The sequence below is a fragment of the Myotis daubentonii genome, chromosome 13, assembly GCF_963259705.1.
Source record: "Myotis daubentonii chromosome 13, mMyoDau2.1, whole genome shotgun sequence".
Classification (NCBI taxonomy): domain Eukaryota; kingdom Metazoa; phylum Chordata; class Mammalia; order Chiroptera; family Vespertilionidae; genus Myotis; species Myotis daubentonii.
In genome coordinates, this window is record NC_081852.1 from 61972323 (window position 1) to 61990395 (window position 18073).

Sequence of the window (18073 nt, forward strand, 5' to 3'; positions counted from 1 at the left end):
TTTAAAAAAAGAAAAAAGAAAAAAACCCACCAATGATGACAGAGAATCGTTGATGGGCTGCCTCCTGCACGCCCCACACTGAGGATCGAGCCCACAACCCAGGCCTGTGCCCTCACCAGGAATTGAACCGTGACCTCCTGGTTCATAGGTCGATGCTCAACCACTGAGCCACACGGGCTGGGCTCAGCAGCTCTTTCGGGTGGATGGGATGAGCAGATGGGGGAGGATCAGGTGGCGAGGAGCCTGACCCATGATGCCTCAGAGTTCGGATTTCATTCTGAAGACAATGAGAAGGCACTGGGGGAGTTCTGACGTGGAGGAGGGTTTGATACGGTTCGGGTGTCTGGTTCAGAGCAGTACTTCCGGCCGTGAGACTAGAGACGGGGGGCCAGGGACGAAGCTGGTGAAGTGATACCAGGCGGAGACGGTGGGGCCTGAGCTGGGACGGTGGCAGCTGGGATTCACAAAGGTGGCCTTGCACTAGGGCAGGGAGTGGAGCCGAGGCCGGGCAGACCCGGCACCCAGGCCAGCATGGAGGCCAGACCCTGACGCAGGGCCATGCGAGCGAGGGGGAGGTAAGAGAGGGTCTGAGAGGTGGCGGAAGGGGGACCAGCAGGACTCAGCCATTGGCTAGGGGGGTCAGGGGAGGTTCCAGGCTCCCCCTCCAGGCTGTCACTCCCCCAGGGAGGGAGCGAGGACGAGGGGGAGTGGGGGCTGCCTCCCCTTACAAACCCTGTTCTTCTCTGATGGTGAAAGTAATGCATGTCCGACGCGGGAGCTGTGAAAAGTGCAAAACAAGGAAGAGGCTGCTCATGTCTATCCTACACGTGGCAAGGACTCAGCTGGAGAGCGTGTGCGGACACGGGTGGGTCTCGAGTGAAATGTGGTGCAGAAAGAGCGAGTTCAGGGAGGGCACGGGCAGAGGGGCACTGTCCATAGACGCCTGCACACACGCGAGGCCCGCATCTGGTTAAAGGACAGAGAACCACCCGCTCTGCGCGGTGCGGCCTGCGGAGGTGCCCTTGCGGAGAGGCCCCCGGGGTTCAGTGGGGGCGGGGATAGTCAGGAAAAGGCAGCAACTCCTTTGGTAACATGTGTGTTCTTAACCCGCGTGGTGCGAATGCCCCTGTGAAATTTATTTGTTATCCTTCTGGATGTCTTAAATATATCATGACTTTTTAAAAAAGTCATCAAAAACCCATCACTGGAGACCATCATTTTAACCCATTTTCCAAGCCTGGCCAGGTCACCTTGGATTCCTGGTCAGGGCACATGCCCAGGTTTTGGGCTCAATCCCCACCCAGTAGGGGGTGTGCAGGAGGCAGCCGATTTTTGATGATTCTCTTTCACCACTGATGTTTAAATCTCTCCCTCCTCTTCCCTTCCTCTCTGAGATCAATGAAAATATATTTGTTCCCAAGAACAACCCTCTGCCATGCTCACACAGAGCCTTACAGAGATACCCCGAGCCCTACAGCCCTGCCGGTGCCCTCGGGGTCAGGGCGTGGGACTGTAACGGGTGGGGCTGTAACGGGTGGGACTGTAACGGGTTCCTTGTCCGGGTCACAGTTGGGAGCACAGGTGTGCCCGTGGTGTTTGACACCGCTGGCGGCTGCGGCATCTCTCCACACTCTCCTTTCCAGAAATCACGCATCAGATCGAAGACACAGGGTGTCTGGGTTGCCACTGTCAGTTACAAATCCAACTCCACGCTGCAACCCAGGGGGCATGCACTGGGACGCACCCCTGACCCCACAGGGTCGGTTCACCTTGGGAGAGAGACCCGGCGGCCCCGGTCCCACCGCTGACAGCACGGTCGTGTGTTCTGCTCAGCTGGAGGGGCCGCAGACTGACTGGCTCGTAAATGGAATTTCATTTTCCGAACCAGGATGGAATGAGGAAATAATTCCACCTGCCGCACATTTATTTAAATCACATCAAAATAAGCACTGAAGGACATTTTCTCTTGGCGAGATAATTTCAAGGATCATTTCATGAGTTCGCGGCTGGAAACACGTCTGGGTTTGGTACCCACAGGGAGAGGCTGCGTCGCTCTGTTCTGATCGCGAGAGAAGGTGGGTCACCTTGGCCACCTTTGCTGCGTCCATCGTCCCTCCTCCCGTCCCTGCATCTCACATTTTAGTGCCTCTTTCCTTCCTGCTGTCGACGTTGTGCGTTCATCCACCGCACATGTCAGACGGAGGGCCTCGGTTCATTCCCAGGGGACCCAACCCTGAGCCGGTGGGCACTTCGGCCCGTGCGTCAGGCGGGACCCGCTCTGTCCCCAGCCCAACCTCCCGTATGTAATCTCCGGGTCTGCAGGTAGAGTCCTACGGGCAATGCACACACCTCGGGGGGCGTTGCCTCTTTCGCGTGGACGGGGCTCAGATGGTCTTCAGGGTGAACACTCGGAGGCAGGCGAGGGGGGTGCGAATCGCAGCAGCAGCTCGGAGGGTCTGCGGTTGCTGCCCGCTGCTGCGTCTGAGGGGCAGCGTCCCCTCCATCGCTGTCCTTCCCCTGGACGCCGGCTTGGCCGGCTCTCGTTCTGCTGAGCATTCGCCTCGGTCTCATCAGCAGAGAGCTCATTGGAAACGAAGGTGTCCGTGACTTTCCTACACATTCTCTGAGACAAAAGTGAGCTTCTTGTAGATAGCAAATGGCGGAGTTATGTTTTTGCATCCACTCCATGAGCCCCTGTTTTAATTTGTATTTAGACCATTTGCATGTGATGGAGTTATAGATATGTCAGAGTGTAAGCCAACCATTTGTGGTCTGTTTTTCATTTCTGTTTTCTTTTCATGCCTTCCTGTGAATGACTTGAACATTTTTAAAAATATATTTTTATTGATTTCAGAAAGGAAGGGAGAGGGAGAGAGAGAGAGAGAAACATCAATGATGAGAGAGAACCACTGATTAGTTGCCTTCTGCACGCCCCCCACTGGGGACCAAATCTGCAACCTGGGCATGTGCCCTTGACTGGACCCTTCAGTCCACAGGTCGACGTTCTATCACTGAGCCGAACCAGCTGGGGCAATTTTTAACATGTCATTATGATTTCACTCTAGTGTTTTTGAGTATGTCTTATACTTTAAAAGATATTGCTGTTTTAGTAGCTATTCTAGGTATCACATTATATATGTGATACATATACATATAAACATACACATACATATATATGCATACATATATACATGCATGTATATGTCATCACATATTCTTGATGTCATCATTTTGCCAGTTCAAGTAAAGTATAGAAACTTTACCTCCCCTGTTCATTATATAATTGTTTTAAATGCTTCCTATACGTATATTTAGAACCATGTCAGACTGCGTTACAAATTTTTCTTCAACAGTCAAACAGAATTTACAAAACTCAGGAGGAGAAGAAACCTATGTGTTTGCCTGCACTTTTGCTCACTGCGTTCTTCCTTCATGACATTCCACGGCTCTTCCTTTTCTCTCTTCCTTTTGGTTTAGAGAACTGCCTTCAGCCATTCCCTCTGGGCCAGTCTGCTGGCCACAAATTCTCTTCGTGTTTGGTTTTGTGTGTGTTTTCATTGGAGAATGCCTTGAGTTTCCCTTTCTTCCTGAGATATTTTCACCAACCGTAGGATTCTGAGTTGAAGATTCTTTTCTTATTGTCACTTCCTCTGGCCTTCGTGGTTTTAGGAATTCCAGTCAATGGATTTGCCACAGGGAGACCAGGAGAGAGATCTGTTTAAATATCACCAGCGCTGTCTGCCTGCTGGTTCTCTAGCCGTGGCGGATGCCGGGCAGTGGGCAGAGCGAAACCATCGCCGCAGTATTTTGATAAGAATACGTGAATAATTTTAAGGACCTCTCCGTGGCCACAGAAGTGATGCCTTCATGTCATCCACGTGGTGTGAGGTCCAGTGCCCTCCTCACCTTCGTAAAGGAGAGGACGAGGAATTGCATGAGGCCGCCCAGACACCTTGACCAAGAGGGGTCAGGACGCGGGAAAACCAGCCCTGGCTTGTCCATTTTGTACCCAGATGGTAGCTTATGGGATATTGTTGCTACACTCAGTCTGGTCCCCTGTTCCAGGTTCCCTGGGGATGGGAAGCTGGCTCTGGGGGGGAGATGACAGGCTCAGGCGGGGAGAGAGGGCGTTAGGAGGACAGCACCCCTGCAGGGGTGGCTTGGGGTGGGGGACACATTAGGCACGGCCTCAGTTGGGCTACAGGTCACAGTACTGCCCAGGGCAACACGCAGCACATCTTCTGCATCACAGGCAGCCTTTATCTCTTCTAAAAGCGACTGCGTGTTTCTAAACCACTTTCCACGCAGGGATGGGGAGATCTAGCCTGCAACTGGCTTCAGCATCAGTCCCCCTGCCGATGCTGATTAAGAAGGAGCAAGGACCCCCTAGCAATGGGCAAGGAGACACCTGATTGGTGGTGTTGCTCTTAGATCAATCAGGGGCAAAGCAGATGTACACTCCTTAGCTCATCCCAGCTTGATGCCTGTGTCGGTGGCCAGAGCTGTTTCGTGCCTGAGGCACATAAAATGAAAAAAAAGGAGGGAGAAATACTAAAAATCACCAGATAATGGAAGGCCCTGCACCCCGTTGGCGATGCATGTGGCAGGATCGATCGGGCGAGGCAGGGGCAGGACGCCGTGGGGGAAGAATGGGTTTCAGAGTGACTCCCAGGCCGTGCGCACGCGATTACTCACTGACCCCACTTAAGGAAAATCAATTCCGCTCTGGCTTTGCCTGGTGGCTGTGTAGTTTCTCTAACCTGGCCCCATCGTTCCTCTTTATATTCATTTAAGGTAATCTCTCTATAAAAGAGCCACCGATTCTGCTGACGCGTCAAATGGAAGGGAAAACAAAACTCTCACGTGTGCGTTCTCGGTGGGGAATGCATCTTGCAATTTATTTTTGTCAAGCGAGGTGTGTGGGAAGCACTGTACAAAGTTCCAGGTGTCCTCTCACACCATGACCCCAGCAGGGGCGTGGTGTGGAGCCGCGATGTGGCCAGGGCTGGGGGCAGATGATTGACAGGCTGGGGATGGGAAACCAACTCACACCCACTAATGGGTTTTATCAGCCCTGGAGGGTATAGATGTTTTTCTTGTGACATCCACAGCCCTGGTCCATGAGCACCTTTGGGCGTACAGTTCCCAACCTCCAAGGGCAAGCGTGTGTCACAGACGTTACCACCCGGGGCCCTTGGACCAGGTTCATCCCACATAGTATTTGGTTGGGCCCCAAGAATATTGTCTTTGTTGTTCACTTTGAATTTTTTAAAATAATTAAAAAATTTGGACGATTTCAAATAAAAATCTGGCATAGAGCTCCTCTTAAAACACTATGAGGTCTGGCATACGGCCCTGGGCATCCATCAGCTGTCCTGAGGGGTGCCCACCCCGGGGTGGGGGGACTCTCTGCTTACCCCGACCCCTCCCGGCCTGCCCCCAGCTTCCGTGGCACCTGCTGGCTCCTGTCGGGGCGTCCGGGACCGAGACAGGCAGCTGAGGGGCGATGACAGCCCTGGGTCCCAGCTCACTCCTCCGCCAGGGAAGGTCAGGTTGACACCAGCTCTCGAGTGCCCTTGACGCTTTTATTTGAAAAAGGATTTTCTTGAAAGTAATTGCACCGCTAATGAAAATTGATTTTTCTTTCCAACAGTTTATTTTCCAGAGAACAAACACAGGAGCGCTTGGACGTGCGTGCTAATGGTAGGGGCACCGGCATGCAGAAAGGGCATCTGTCCTCTGGGAAAAGCAGGTCCCTGTAGGTCTCAGCCGGGCACCGCCGGCCCATCTCGGGGTGAGGGGGCCAGAGGGCTGGGCAGTGACTTCCACGTAGACTGAGGGGCGACGGGGAGGGACGTGCCCTGCAGCCAGCCTCTCTGTCCTGTGCCTGTGCCCACAGCTGGGAGCCCTCATCACCTGGGGTACGTCACGTTGTCTATGAATGACCTCCCAGAATGCAGCCCCGCGAGTCCCTGTGATAGCCCACATTTGCTACGCTTAACCGGTGCCTGGGCAGCGCGAGCCCCGCACCTGCGTGCACTGCCCCGCCTCCCACTCAGCTCGCCCCTGGGAGGTGTGGCACCCCCACCTCTCAGGCGAAAGGACCACGGCCATGGGAGCACCGGGCAGTGGGCAGCCAGCGATGTGACTGTTGGTGAGTGTGTGGCGTGTGTCTCGCAGTGTCACACTTGAATGACTGAGTTTTTAATGCAGCCACGTTGTGGAACTATCGGGAAAATTGTCTATTCTTCCGCCTTATTGCTGTGCAGCGTTGTTTACACACAGCGCATGGAATTTATGGGCGATTTAGGGGCTGTTCAAGGGCAATTAGAGACCAAATGGTCCTCCGGGTCCTTCTTCCAGCTCTCAAACCAGCAACACCCATTTGCCAGATTTTTATTTCTTATTTTGTTTCCTTTTTTAAAAACCAATAAAGTGCATTCATGGCTACCTCGGAGCGAGTGCGGAACGGAGTCCTGTGAGCGAAACTTGTGCCACAAACTGCGCGTTTTCCGTTTTGACAGATGCTGCTCGGTCTCCATCCCCAGATGCCCTGCCGGCTTCCATGTGAGCCGCCAGTGTGGACAGAGCTCCCCTGCTCTCGTGCCGACACTGGGTTGTTATAGGTGTGTGTGTGCGTGTGTGCATGTGTGCATGTGTGCGCGCGCGTGTGTGTGCGTGTGTGTGCATGTGTGTGCATGTTGCATGTGTGTGCCAAACAGAAAAAAAGATGAGGTACCTCCTTGTCCATTTTTAATGAGGTGGAATGCACATGACAGACAATGTAACCATTGAGAGTGTGCAGCTCGGAGCGGCCACCCTGTGTCTCCTTCCAAAGTGTGTCACTCCCGTGAAAGACCGCCCTGTGCCCTTTAGGCCAGCGGTGTGGTCCACGGACCCCTGGCGGCCCATGAGGTCCGAAAGGATAGCGACTGCTGCTTTAGGCAGTCACTTCCTCCTCTCTCTTCCCCGAGTCTGAGCCACCATAACTGTTTATCTAGGTGGATTTACCTGTTCTGGACATTTCATGGAAAGGGAATCGCATAATAGATGACTTTTGTGTGCAGCCTTTTTACATACATGATGTTTGTGTGGCTCCTTTTACATACATGATGTTTGTATCTGGCTCCTCTTATATAGCATGATGTTTGCATGGCTCCATTTACATACATGATCTTTGTGTGGCTTCTTACATCGCATGATGTTTTTGAGGATGGTGCCGCAGGCATCTGTGCTTCATGCCTGTTCATGGCTGCACAGGACTCCATCGTGCAGATGTGTACCCATGTGTTCATCCGTCCGTTGGTTTGTGGACACTTGGGTTGTTTCCACCCTTTGGCTTTTGTGACCAGTGCTGACATGAACATGTGCATGCAAGCATTTGTCTGAGTAGTTTTCCACTCTTTGGGTGTACACATAAGGTCACATGGTCACAGGGGAATTCTACGTTTACCTCTTTGAGGCTGTCAGACTGTTCTCGAAGCAGCTGCACCCGTTCATTTATCTTCTCACCGGCCGTGTCTCCACATCCCCACCTACACGTACTGTTTTGTCTTTTGTTAGTTTTGTTTTGGGTTTAGTTATAATCACCTGGCGGATATGGAATGTTGCCTCCTTGTGGTTTTGGTTTTCATTGCTGTAATGACTGATAATGATGAGCATGTTTTCATGGGCTGGATGGCCATTTGAATAGTTTCTTTGGAGAAATGCCCCTTCTAGTCCTTTGCCCATTTTTAAATCGGGTTTCTTGTCCTTTTGTTATTGAGTTGTGAGAGTTCTTCATATATTCTGGATTCTAGATCCTTATTGGTGATATGGTTTGCAAATATTTTCTCCCATTCTGTAGGTAGTCTTGTCACTTTCTTTTTTTAAAAAATATTTTTTATTGATTTTTTACAGAGAGGAAGGGAGAGGGATAGTTAGAAACATCGATCAGCTGCCTTCTGCACGCTCCCTACTGGGGATGTGCCCGCAACCAAGGCATATGCCCTTGACCAGAATCGAACCTGGGTCCCTTGAGTCCGCAGGCTGACGCTCTATCCACTGAGCCAAACCGGTTAGGGCTTGTCACTTTCTTAATAATACCCTTTGATACACAAAGTATAGCGTTAATTTGTTTTATTTAAGCATTGGGTTTTTTAAATTTGTATTTTCCTCATTGCTGAAGAGCCCGAGCGTCGTTTAACGTCCGTGATCTCATTGCACTGCCTTTTCTGTGGAACCGGTTCACTCCTTACTCCCTTTCCTAAAGTGCTTCCTGGGAATATACTCCGGAGTTACCTTTCTTTTTTATTGTGGTGGGGATGGTTGCACAACAATGTGAGTGCATCATGAGTCACTTTTATAGCCTGGGTAGTAATCCTTTTAATATTTCCTTCCAGTCTGTTGCTTGTCTTTTAATTTGCTAAGTAGTAACATTTGCCATATAAAAGTTACTGGTTCTTTTATCGTCAGATGTTCATCTTTTATGGCCTCTGGATGCTTTGTCTCCTTCCAGAAGACTTTCAATATTATAAAAAATAGCCTGCTATTATTTTCTAATGTCACCCTTTTATGTGTATACGTTTAATTCCTTCGCAGTTTAGTTTTGCGTATGGCTTTGAAGATGGACCATACTATGACTTTATCCTCGAACAACCAGTTTTATGTGCTATTCTCTTCCCTTTGATTGGAAAGGTCCCTTTTGCAGTCCCAAGTGTGTGGGGGCACCTCACGTGGTTGGGTCCGTCGTCTCCTCTGCTGACACCACATTGTTTTAGTTGAACGGAGTGCGTTTTGGTAGGTAGCATGGCACTATCCCGCTCGTATCAAAATCATCTTGGCTGGTCTCTCTTCCACATACATTTATGACTCAGACTGACAACTGTACTTCACTAGAGGCCCGGTGCACGAATTCGTGCATGGGTGGGGGTTCCTAGGCCTGGCCGGCAATCAGGGCCGATCGAGGCCGTCTCGCCCAGTCCTGATCAGGGCCTGTGGGGATGGGGGGTGGGGCGTGGGGAGGGAAGGACAGAGGTAGGGACCGCAGGAGGTTGGCCAGCTGTGAGAGGTTGGCTGTGGGAGCGCACTGACCACCAGAGGGCAGCTCCTGCATTGAGCATCTGCCCCCGGTGCTCAGTGCACGTCATAGTGACTGGTCGACCAGTCATTCTGTTCGTTCTGGTCATAACGGTCGCTTAGGCTTTTATAAATAGAGATTATTTTATTTATTGTCAGGTGTGTTTTTTTAAACTGAATCTGGGATGGATAAGTTAATTTGGGCAGCATTGACTTTACAATTTTCATTTTTTTAAAAATTCAAAAACATGTCATACCCCCCCCCACACACCCACCGTCCACCGAGTTTTCCTTTTATTTCCTCCAGAATAATTCAGTGCTTTTCTCGACACAGGTCGGGAATATCTTGGGTTCGATGTGTTCCTGGATACGTTACAATGTTCTTGCCACTGTGAGCTGTTCCCTCCCAGGTTTTCTCGCTGTGTAATGCTGCTCTTTGCAGAAGTTACTGGTTCTTGGTGCTTTTGGTGGTCGTTAAATGGCTTTCCTTGGAGCCCTAACAGTCCTCAGCTTGAACCCTTGAGCTTGCAGGCGGATAAGTCATGTCCCCTGAAATGATGAGGGGGGCGCCCCTCCATCCCAGGGCCCTGCCTCTTGCTGCTTCATCTTCCTGTGCAGGCAGCACCCATGACCTGGGGGCGCTCACTTGCTCCCAGCTTCCATCTAAAGTGTCCTTGTTTGGCACTTTATGTTTGTCAGGAGAACTCTCATTATTTCCAGAAATTTCAAAAAATTCAGAAGTCCTGTAGCATGTTTAATGGTGACACGCGGGAAAGACTTCATGTACAGGCCTTTCCAAATATATTGGTCTCAGACATGTTGACCGTTTTTATAAAAAAAAAAAATCACAAAATAAGCACGATTTCTTTTTCTTCCTTAACATTTTTGTATCAGATTTCTCTTACGCCGTGTTTACGGGGTGAATGCATTTCTACGGCGTCCGGCAGAGGGTCTGTGTGGATGTGGGCCACTGGGTGCCTGTGTGCATCTGGTCTACCCTTTCCCTAATGGAGCAGACGGAGTGTTCCTGGTACGGAGCCCTCCCCGTCATACGTGGGCACCGCAGAGACGCCGTGAACAACAGAACCCTTCCACTCCCTCCCCCGGCCACTTTGTTCCCGAACCAGGGGTCCTGGCCGGTGGCATCAGTTCACCTCGCCTGCCGGGATGGTTGAGCCTCCGCTGCACAGCGGGCCCTACAGTGGCGTTTGATTCCATTCGCGGCAGTTTTGCTTTTCCTGCTAAATGCACGAACGCGAACTGCAGTGGAGCTGCTGAGTACGTGAAAAACACTCCCAAAATGCTGGCTCACCAGTGGGGTGCAAACTCCCTCCCCCCCCCCATGTACGCACACACACACTGCCTTGCTCAGCTCTGGGACTGTGGGCTCCTTCTCCCCCAGGCCCTGGAGACACGCAGGTTTAATAAACTTCAAAGGTAACTTCGCTCCAGGCTCAGCTTTCTGCAGCAGACGACCGGCTCCTGGCTGCGGCTCAGATGGCACCGCGCCGCCCATCCTCACGCTAAATCTTTCAGGTGCCTCAGCCTCAGCTTCCCCGGCCCTGTTAGCAGCTGGCTTTCCTGTTGGTTATTTTGTTTTGTTTTTGGTTAATCCTCACCCCAGGATATTTTTTTTTCCCATTGATTTTCAGAGAAAGTGAAAGGGAAGGAGAGAGGAAGGGAGGGAGGGAGAGAGAGAAACATCGATGTGAGAGAGACACATCGATTGGTTGCCTCCCACGCATGCCTGACAGGAGCTGGGATCGAACCTGCAACCCAGGTCCAGACCCTTGACTGGAATCCAACCCCAGACCCTTCTGTGCTCAGCCCGATGCTCTAACCACTGAGCCCACCAGCCAGAGCATTTCTTTCTTTTCTGCAATGTCATCGTCTGGGGTAGCTGCTATGCTAGGCTTCTTCTGGCACCTCTGTTGTCTCAAGAGTTTTGTGAGATTGGCGTTATTTTCCCTTAAATGTTTGATAGAACTTATCTTTCCCAGGTATGCCCAGGGCTGCCTGGGAGGCTTGGCTTTCGCCCAAATAAATCGTTTTATTCCTTCCCAAGCTCGCACTTCCCTGCCTCCGGCGAGACCGCCTGGGCCCTGGCGTTTTTCTCTACGAGAAGGAGTTGGCTCCTCTAATAGCAGCAGACACTTAAGATTTTCCGTTTCATCTTGGATCGATCTGGTCTTTTAAAAGCCATCTGTGCATTTTTTTCTATGTTGGTGCATCCGTTCACATAACGTTTATTTATAATGTGTCCTTGTTGACCCTGCTCGGGGTGTAGGCCCTGCAGGAATAACAGCTCCTTCGTTCCCAATGACGGCCGGCCGTTCGGTTGTGTTTTCACCGCAATGATGTCATTGATCCCCCCGCAAGCGAGCCTGCGGGGGGCCCGGCCGGCGACGGTTTCCCCTGCCGAGCTGCTGACCTCGGAGCAGATCGGCGTCTCTGGGCCCCGCAACCTCATTTGTTGGAGTGGGTGTTGCTGCAATTGAGAGTCCTTGAGGCCCGGCAGTTTGGTCTTCACTCAAGTTCATGCTCAGCCCCGCCCAGTCCTGCCAGACCTGTTTCTCAAGCAGCGAGAGCTGCCCTGCTCTCTCTTCCCAGCACCCCTCCCACCGACTGCTGTCCCTTATCTGTCCTCACGCTCCCACACCCCTCTCGGTCCGCGTCTCTGTCTCCGCTGTGCCCAGCCCCCGGGAGCTGCCAACCTTGGTGTTGGCTCCTATGGGTGCATTCCTGCGCCACATCCACCGCTAGTGCTTCCTGGCACCTCCCCAGGTGCCTGTGCCGGCACCACCCTGGGGAGCCGGCAGGAGAGCCCTGATTGGCCAAGTGCTCTCTCCCCAAAGTCCAAGTTCCTCAGTGAAACATCTTTTATCTTGTCAGGCTAGTTTCTGGTTTCTGGTTTTGCAATCAAGAGTAAAACTGTTGCATTATCATTAGCAACATGACCTTTATGTGTATTTCCTAGAGGCCCAGTGCACAAAATTCATGCATGGGCAGGGTCCCTAGCGGCTGGGGCCTCCCTTTCCCTGGCTGCCCCGTCGCTGAAACCTGCCATGTTCTGTGCCGCCCCCTGGTGGTCAGTACACCTGTAACTCCCGGTCAGTTGAACTCCCACCTGTAGGGACAATTTGCATATTAGCCTTTGATTATATAGGATTATTTGTTAATTTTCACCCAAGGATGTTTTTCATTGATTTTTAGAGAGACTAGAAGGAAGGGGGGAAGGGGAGAGAGAGAGAACATCAGTTGGTTGCCTCCCGCATGCACCCTGACCTGCGCTGGGATTGAGCCTGCAACCCAGGAACATGCCCTTGACTGGGAATTGAACCTGAGACCCTTCGGTCTGAGGGCCGACAGTCCAACCACTGAGCCAAACTGGCCAGGGCAGCACCAAGAACCTTTGCTAGAACGATAAGCAGCACATGAGCTCCACGAGGCAGACATGTTGCCTATGGTGCTCATTGCTGTGACTTCGGTGACTAGACTGGTGCCTAGCCCAGGGTCGATGCTATAAAAGTGCATGCTGGGTAAATGAAGAAAGACATATTATTGGGTGCTTCCTGGATGCTGAGCTCCAAGATAAAGATTTATAGTGTCTTCTCTCGTAGCTCTCATGACAATCCGGTGAAAGGGGTCGCAGATCCTTGCTTTGCAGATGGGGAAACTGAGGATGGAGAAGTTAGGTGACTTGTCAGTCACGGTGTTTATAATAAGTGGTCAAGCTGGGCTCAAGTCCATGTCAGGCACAAAGAGCATTCTCTTAGCCTCTGAGCGGTAATGCCGGTCTCAGTGAGGGAGGCGGGTGTGAGCTGCTGCCTGCCCGGAGGCCCGGAGGCCCGCTGCTCCTTTCATTCATTGAGGTTAGCGCACTGGGGTGTGGTGGCACCCTGGGCCCAGGCCCAACCCCAGGCTGCTCCGCCCGCTTTCCAAAGCTTCAGAGCTGCTGTCAGGTTCTCCTTTCTCCCTTTCACGCATGTGCAGGGGTCGCCAATATTGCAGACTCTCAGCGTGAGGCTCACTGACCGGGTGACCTGGGCAGGCTGCGGAAACGAGGCTCAGCTTCCTCATCTGCAAAATGGGTTCATCGCAGCGCCCGCCACGTAAGGCCCATGCGTAACACAGACTCACATCCGCCGTCCGTCTCACCATGACGCACCAGTGACACTGGCCAGGCTCAGAGCCTTGGGGTTATCGGTGACATTCACATTGATCCTGTGTTTATGAAACTGCGCACGAAAGGCTGTCCCTGCACTTAACGCCCCGTGTTTCCAGGGCCCGTCCCAGGGGGTGAGCCACTCTCGGCATGAAGCGGTGCCCAGCATTCCAGAGGCAAGGAGGGGTGCCGTCTGCCTCGCCCCCTCCAGCCGCGGCTGCTGTGAGCTCACCCTCGCGCCGGATCATCTCTGCCAGGACCGGCTGTGGCGCAGGCATCACAGTTCAGTGACTTCTCCAGTTCATTACTTGCTACTTTTCCAAAAAAAGTCACAATTTCACCGGTTTTTATCTGTGTTAATGATAAGCTCCCTCAGGGTGTTTGGGTCTAAATGACAATGTTCCTTATAATTTGGTGTCATCGGTGTTTTAGGAACTCGTATGGAAACCAATCGGTCTGGTAACGGCTTGCAGGTGAGCAGCCTGCCGTCTGGCCCAGGTTTCTAGATGAACCGGTTTGCAAACATCAGTGCCATGTGCTGCAAGTGGGTTCGACAAGTGGCCGTGATGCCGCCCGGGTGGATTTTAACGCAGAAACTCACGCGGTGAAACGCTGCTTGGCCTGAGAACCGCGTCCTCAAAAGCAGGTGGGAGATAAGTCCCGAGAAGTTGGGGAGAAAGAGGAGAAATGTGTGTCTGAGGGAGGCAGTGGGTGCAATAGTTCTTTGACACACCTTCTTTTAAAAAGTGTTTTATTGATTTCAGAGGGGAAGGGAGAGGGAGAGAGAGAAACATCAATGATGAGAGAGAATCATCCATCGGCTGCCTCCTGCACGCCCCCTACTGGGGATCGAGCCCACAACATGGGCCTGTGCCCTGACTGGAATCAAACCAAAGACCCTTCAGTCCGCAGGCCAACACTCTATCCACTGAGCCACACCACCCAGGATGACACATCTTTGAGGTAACGGCTGTGGGCTGTGTAAACTTAGTTTTGACTTGTTAAAGGAGCCTCAGATATAAATGTCAAAGTGGTGACTTCTGTCCCTGCTAAGAAGAGACGCCGAGGCGGAAGCCCGCCCCTCCCCCGGGGTGGGGGGCCCCCCCGGACATTCTGGTGACGTCATCACAGGGGGTAGAAGGCCTGGAGGTTCTTCAGCTCAGGCCGGAGAGGAGCCTGACTCATTCCGAGGGCGGCGACGGCGTCAGGCGGCCAGTTTCTCGCTGAGCTGAGCGCATCCTGCAGGGAAGAGCCTTTGGAAGGAGGTAGAGGTTTCGGAAGCCCCATGTGTGGGACACACCGCCGAGTGCGGGGGGCGGGGGGGCACGCTGTCTTCTCCCCGCAGGCGGGACTCTTATCGAAAGAGAAACGCATCTTCGTTCAGCCAGCGCTGGGCCCGGGTCCTCAGGGCAGGCGCTGTGGGCCGAGGGGGCGATGACGAGGGCATCTCCCAAAGCCTCGCTCAAGGTGGGGGGGTGACTCGGGAGCAGAGAATGACAGGACGTCAGGAAGGACGGATGAGCGATGCGGCTGGGAGAGCAGGGAGCTTACAAACTCAGCCGCGCTGCCGGCCGTCCAGGTGATCCCGTCCGCACTTGACGCTGACCTAGGTGCCGATGCCGCTGGGCGGCTGTCTGCGGGGTCAGCTCTGGGCTGGGCGCGGGACCCTGTGGTCCTGTGCCCTGGCCCGTGCTCGGCCCAGTGTGCTCCGTGGTCCTCGGCGTCGGCTGGGCCTCCCTGCCTCTCCGCTTCCCCCAGGCCACCTCCTCCTTTCCCTCGGACCTCCGCGTGGGCTGCACCTCCTCCCTGCCCGCGTCCACGGGTGTCTAAACCCACGCCATCCTGCAAGGCCCTTTCCAGTGTCCCCTTCCCAACCCCTCCGGGGTCCCTCGGCTGGCAGGTCCCTCTGTGGCTGGCAGGTGGCCAAGCCGTGACTTCCTCCCACTTCGTGGGGGCGGGCGGGGGGGAGCATCTCACCGGCCACTGCCTCGCAGCCCAGGTCAGGCAGGTGCTGGGGACACTGAGGCTGCGCTCCGGTGGGAGCTGGGGAGCTGAGAGGCAGTGCAGGAGCCTGTGAGGGCTCTGGGACCGACCCGCCCCCCGCCCCCCACCTCCGAGGAGGGAGGGAGCAGCTGGGCCGGCTGCCTCCTGCCCTCGCACAGGGTCTCCCAGGAAACAAGGCGGGGTGCAGTCCGGCCCGGCTTCTGCCGTTTCCTGTGTTGGAGACGCGAACCCCTCCCGTGAAGCAGCCGTCCTGCTGCTGGGAACGGGAGCTCCCCCTGGCCTTGCTCTTGCTCACCTGCCCCAGGTGCCCGCCAGGTGTGTCTTGCCGGGCGATGCCCGTGGGGGCTGGTCACCCGATGGCAGGGGCCTCTGTTGTGGTGACAGCCGTGGGGGCAGGTGGGCGGGGCAGGTGGCGTGTCCTCACCCCCAGCCAGGCACTGCGCTAAATTCTCCATATTCGTGGGCTCATTCCTCACAGTCACCCTAGGAGACGGGTCTTCCGTCGCCTCTGACACGCGGGCACGTGAGACCGACAGTTTAAGTGACTCGCCCAAATGACTCAAATTGCGCAGGCGGCCGGCGGCAGAGACGGACCTGAATCGGCGGCGTCCTTTCCCCGAAGTCCCCGCTCGCGGCCGCCCTGGGGTTTCGCTCCGGCGCCTCTGGGAAGCATGAAGGGATCAGGACTTCCGTCCTTCCTCAGCGTCACTAAGAACAGGTTTACGACTCTAAGTCACATGCGACCAGTTTGGGGAATTCGCTCGCACATTTAAGGATTTGTTTAATGTTGCCATTGGGGTTCGTACGTTTCTGTTTCCTTTCTTTCGGTAAGTGTTGCATTGTCAGTTCTTTCTCGTGCTGCTACATAAACTCTCTAGTCCTCGTGTTAAAGGCCCTGCATTTCATCCACGGCATCTCCTCTGTCTCCCAGCTCATCAGTGACAGGTGCAGTGATGGGTCCCTGACAGGTGTCCACGTCCCAACCCCAGGACGGAGGACACGTACCTCCCACTGCAGAAGGGACTTTGCCAGTGTGACTCAGGACTGTGAGATGGGGCGCTGGCCCTGGATGACCCGATGGGTCTAGTCACAAGGGCCCTTATCAGAGGGAGACAGGGGTCAGGGAGAGAAGGTGTGACAAAGGCAGCGGAGGTTGGAGCGAGGTGGGGCTATGAGCCAAGGTACGCAGGCGCCTGCAGAAGTCGGAAAAGGCCAGGAAGTGGATCCTCACCTTGATGTGAGGCCAGTGGGACCCAAGTCGGGCTTCTGACCTCCGGAACTCTGAGAAAATGCCTTTGTGTTGCCTAACCCCCAGCGTGTGGTCATCTGTTACAGCGGCTGCAGGACGCCCATGCACAGCCCCTGCCTGTCCCTCCTGCAGGCACCCTCCTCCCCACGGGGAGGCCGGCACGTCCCAGCAGCTTGTCAGTTGCACGTCGCCGGGTTCTGTGCATGGTGCCAGGGGCTAGTTGGGGCACTCAATCTTTATTAAGAACTCTAGGAGGCAGGCCCTGTTGTTACCTCCATGTCACAGCAAGAAACCAGGGATGCTGAGTAACTTGCCCAAACGAGGCTGGAGACCCTGGGACTTTGGGGTCTGATTCCAGGGGCCACTGAGGCTGGAGTCGGGCGGGGCTGCTGCCTGGGTCCTGCTCGTTAACAGTTATGCTGGGCCATCACCCGCAGGAGCCCCACCGCGTCCCACCCGGCCCCCGACTTTGCGCTGTGCCCTCAGTGCATGGACGGCGCGGCTGGGCAGGAGGTGGGGGCTGCCTCGGTGATGAGGGCACTCGGTGAGCGTGGGCCGAGCTGGGCCGAGCTGGATGCAGACCCGGGCCCGGCTGGCCCAACGCCTGTGCTGGCTCAGAGCCGGGGGGAGGGGGTTCCGTCCGCCTCAGCGTTGCTGTCACTTGTCATCACGAGTCAATTCTGCACAGAAACCATGAGATGCTTCAGGTCTCATATCTGCGTTTCACAGAAAGTAACGTGTGCACGTCATCTTGGATGTGGTGCCAGCAGGGCAGGTGTGGGCGATCAGGGCAGGTGTGGGGCGAGCAGGGCAGGTGTGGGGCGATCAGGGCAGGTGTGGGGTGAGCAGGCAGGTGTGGGGTGAGCAGGGCATGTGTGGGGCATGTAGGGCAGGTGTGGGGCGAACAGGGCAGGTGTGGGGTGATCAGGGCAGGTGTGGGGTGAGCGGGCAGGTGTGGGGCGAGCAGGCAGGTGTGGGGTGAGCAGGGCATGTGTGGGGCATGTAGGGCAGGTGTGGGGCGAACAGGGCAGGTGTGGGGCGATCAGGGCAGGCGTGGGGCGAGCGGGCAGGTGTGGGGCGAGTGGGCAGGCGTGGGGCGAGCGGGCAGGCGTGGGGCGGGCGGGCGGGCCGGCGTGGGGATGAATGGGTCTCTGAGACGGTCCCTTAGATGCACCGTCGTCACCGCGCTAGCGATGGTGGAGCCAGCACTAGAACCCAGGCCCCCGCTTCCTGGCGCGCTCCTGGGCACTCACTCAGATCCTGACACCATGCCAGGCCCTCATTGACGGGGGACGGAGGGCTGCCCACAGCGTCTCGTGTGTCTTCACAGTTAGCCCAGAGCCCTCCTCAGCTCCTCCATGGCAGGCTCCATGTTTGTGCCCGAGCGGCTCCTTGCTCCTTCGAGAATGGTTGCGGGAAGAGGCCGATGAAAGCTGGGCCGGTTCCTCAGTCTTCCCTACTCGAGGGGGGTTGGGAAGTCCACAGTCAATCGCGATTCTCTCCTCTCCTGGGGAAACTGAGGACACAGGTGAGTGTGAGAACCGAGCCCGTTCAATTGTTACCAAGTCTGGGGTCATCCCCAGCTGCACAGAGGAGGG

At 54.6% G+C, this 18073-nt stretch overlaps 1 protein-coding gene and 1 pseudogene across 2 annotated transcripts in view; both read left to right on the forward strand.

Annotated features, from left to right (window-relative positions):
* The window catches only part of C13H10orf90 (chromosome 13 C10orf90 homolog), a 95329-nt gene that overhangs the window by 40091 nt on the left and 37165 nt on the right, over positions 1–18073 (forward strand). The gene's annotated exons all lie outside the window — the stretch shown is intronic.
* LOC132215048 (small nucleolar RNA SNORA48) lies at positions 4382–4526 on the forward strand (annotated as a pseudogene).